Here is a 3,612-nt window from a genome sequence, read left to right as displayed (position 1 = left end):
CGAGGTATTAATCTGAGATTTAAAGTGAGATTCAGGATTAAAGAGAAGAAGAAGAAACATCACATCAAGAAGAACTAGAAACTTTGGAGAGACTTTGAAAGACTCCCAACTCTGTAATCTACAGATTTGTTTACAGGAAAATCTCCAAAACATTATTTATATTATAATACATTAATACAAAAAAACTCATTTTTCCGGACAATTTACAGAGAGGGTTGGACAGTTTGGTAGAAAGTATAAGAAACATATGAAAAAGTGAAATTAGTGTAGTTAGTAAGTACCAACTCATTACACACTGTTTGGATTTATACATAGATGAACTTAGATTTTCAGAATTTCTTTGTAAAATAAACTTTTGACAATTTTATAACTGACAGACAATACGTAGTTTTCTACAGTTTGTCCCATTTAACAGCTGAACACCTGCTGCTGTATGAAAACAGAAAAGTTGGGTGAAAGTGGCGGAATAACTTTAAACTTGATCAAACCGAATGGAAAATAAGGCCAAATCTAAATATCAGTAATTCCAGTGTCATTATGTTATTATGAAAATTTGCCCAACAACACATCTGACTATTTTATCAGACGCTGACAGCTCGTTCTGGTTTTACCTCTACGTGTCTGCAGGCTGTTTGATGACCAAACATCACACTGAGCAGCTGACAGAAACATATTGAATCTGACTCAAAGCGTTTGTTTAAACTTGGGAGTGTCAATATGCAATCTGAGTACAAATAACACAAATTTACACTTTCAAATTGGATGTAGTTCATACGCCAAAGTTCAATTTTGCATGCAGGCTATTTACCAACTTAAAGCTGCATTTTCCACTTTTTTCATGTGTTGTTTAACGCTGTTATTTAAGTTTAGGCACAGAAATAACCTGGTATGGGAAAGATCATTGTTGGAGTTGAAATACAACAGTAAATAAAGTAAAATATCTTGATGTGAGGCTCAAAATTTCCAACTAAAAAGTCCATAAAGCCCGATGTGACGCTGAAGATGTCCGGTTGGTTGTATTTAGCAGCGTGTTCACAACTTTTTACCGATTGTATATATCCGAACAAATATCACCTCATTACATAAAAGAAAGCTGGAATCTGGAATCTGAGATGAGCGAAAGAATAGACGATTGTCTGATTTACAGCTTTATTTAAACATCTTTTACATTTAAAGATGAAAGTGTCAATTAACTAAAACACAACACTAGTTATGATAATCAGACAACGATGAAACTAATAATTTCGCTTCTTCCTCGTCACTGCTGGTTTCCTGTGAACACACAAACACAACAGATGAGATGCTGCAAGATGCTTCAATCTCATATAAGACTTTTACAGCTAAACTGTGAATAACTGCTTTAGGTATTTTAATGATCTAATCCTATCTGAAACTATTCTTTCACATGATATGAACAGTTTGTGTGTGTTTGTTCTCTGTTTTCTGCATTATTGGCCATAAAGTTTAAAAAAGAAAAGGTTGAAGCAATAATTCATGTCATTATGAGTGACTTAAGTTACAGTGATGACTTAAAAAAGACAGCAATGAAAGCTAAAATGTTAAAATGTAAGAATATGAGATTCATTCAAACTGCTAAATGCTGCTGCTGCTAACTGGGATTCATGTGTTTAATGTTATAAAAGAGCTCAAACACTGACAGAGACGCTAGCTCATCAATAAAGATTCAATGAAAGGCCAATTAATTAACCTTTATGGCCAATCATAGTTTGTGATTCTTATAGAGTATCATGAATGTCATATTAAACATATTATTGACCAATAGCTGAGCTGATGGAGGAATACCTGCAGAAACAGGCAGGTGTGTAGGTGATGGTGAAGGTGTGCGTCTCACCTGTCAGACACATCGGACGGTGACATGCAGGTATTTGTAGGTTTGTGGGCAGGGGTCTCCTCCCATCACCTCACTGGTTGCTCGGATGGGACACAGGGCCTTATCATCACACCTGAAGGAGATAAGCGGCAGTGTTATCCTGCTGCACTTTTTATGTAAAGTGTTAAATAGCTCTACATTCTGACAGCCATCACTGATATAGAGTGTTTGGTCAGTAATGTGGGTCTTCCAGTCCCTCCCCTCTGCAGTACACAGTTTGACTTTGACTGATCATGTCAGATCATGTCTCTGCAATGAGGCCAACGCGGAAGTAACTTAAAACTGCATTCTATCAAAAGGCCACCAGGGGGCGACCATTTTGGTGTCAAAAGGACTTCCGTCTCTATACAAGTCAATGGAGAATTCACCAACTTCTCACTTGATTTCTAACCTCAGTAAACGTTTTCAAAATGTGTTTATGGTCTCAATCGCTAGTTTAAAGCCTTCTTCAATGCAGTATGATGTTCATTTGGGACATTTTGGCCTCCCTGATTTTATATTTGATGATAAAGCAGGGTATGCAAGAAAAAAAACAGGTGTCATCCAAGACCCACATGTAATCTGTGTGGCCTTCAATCAGTCAATCAAAGTTTTGAAAGGGTTGAAAAGCGATGCACAGCCTGCTGTAGTGCGTCTGAACAGGTAAACTGTATTTTACTCTGCAGCAGATATTTGTTAGCTCCAATGTTTTCAGGAACAGAGAGGAAGTTAGTCAAAATGCCGATATTGCTTAAAACCTCTTCAGAGTCACATTTTTTGAGCATTCTGAAGGTGCTTTGCCAACAATTATAAAACTTTCACATAGTTAAAGACATTAAGATCAATTTTATTGTCTTCTCAGGGGACACTCAGTCACATAGAGGCGACCCTCTTGTTCCTGAGGGAAAGCTCAAAATAGCAGCGCTCAGAAGAAGCTGAACCTTCCTGATGCCTTTAACCCTGAGCAGCTGTGGTGAAGCCTGAAACACTCTTATCTGTCTTGTTGTTTTTAGACAAACTTGAAAAATTGTGAACCTGTCCTTTTCAACAAGTCCTGTTCAGCTCCAGAGACGTGCTCTGAATCCAACCCGTCACAGGAAGTTGGATTATCAACCTTGTTTAAAGGACAGGAAAATATGTTGTAGATGTCAGTGTCAGCTCCTCTGTGAGCCTCTTTGATATGCAGTTTGGCCCCAACATGCATCAGGCAAGTATGCAAATACATCTAGAAATGTCTGGCCGAACCGGTGCAAATGTGAAGGAAAAAAAAGTGACCTTTGAATCACTAATGGAGGGAGGACAGAGAATCCCTGTCTGAATGAAAAGAGATGAAGTTCAGCAAACAAAAGGGATCAGCAATGCTCCGACAGATTGTGTTAAAGGACCAGTCTGTAGGGTTTAGTGGCATTTAGCGGCGAGGTTGTAGACTGAAACTAATAGTATTTGTATTTAGGGATAATAATCACCATCTTTGTGTAGATTTCTGCATTAGTGTCCTATTCTGGAGTCAATTCCAGACCTGGTGTTGTGTGTGTGTAGGATAACATTACTCAACCTTTAGCAACAGGTCTATCTCCTTATGGTCATAAAGGTAAAGGTCACAGTACAGTACAGTGAGATTCTGCTCTGCATTCAACCCATCCTAAGTATTAGGAGCAGTGGGCAGCCAATATACAGCACCTGGGGACCAACTCCAGTTCTACATCAATACCTTAACGTCTTTTCTATTGGGGTGGTGCAGG

Source organism: Scomber scombrus, chromosome 14 (assembly GCF_963691925.1).
Source record: "Scomber scombrus chromosome 14, fScoSco1.1, whole genome shotgun sequence".
NCBI lineage: Eukaryota > Metazoa > Chordata > Actinopteri > Scombriformes > Scombridae > Scomber > Scomber scombrus.
Note: the sequence above shows the minus strand (reverse complement) of the source record.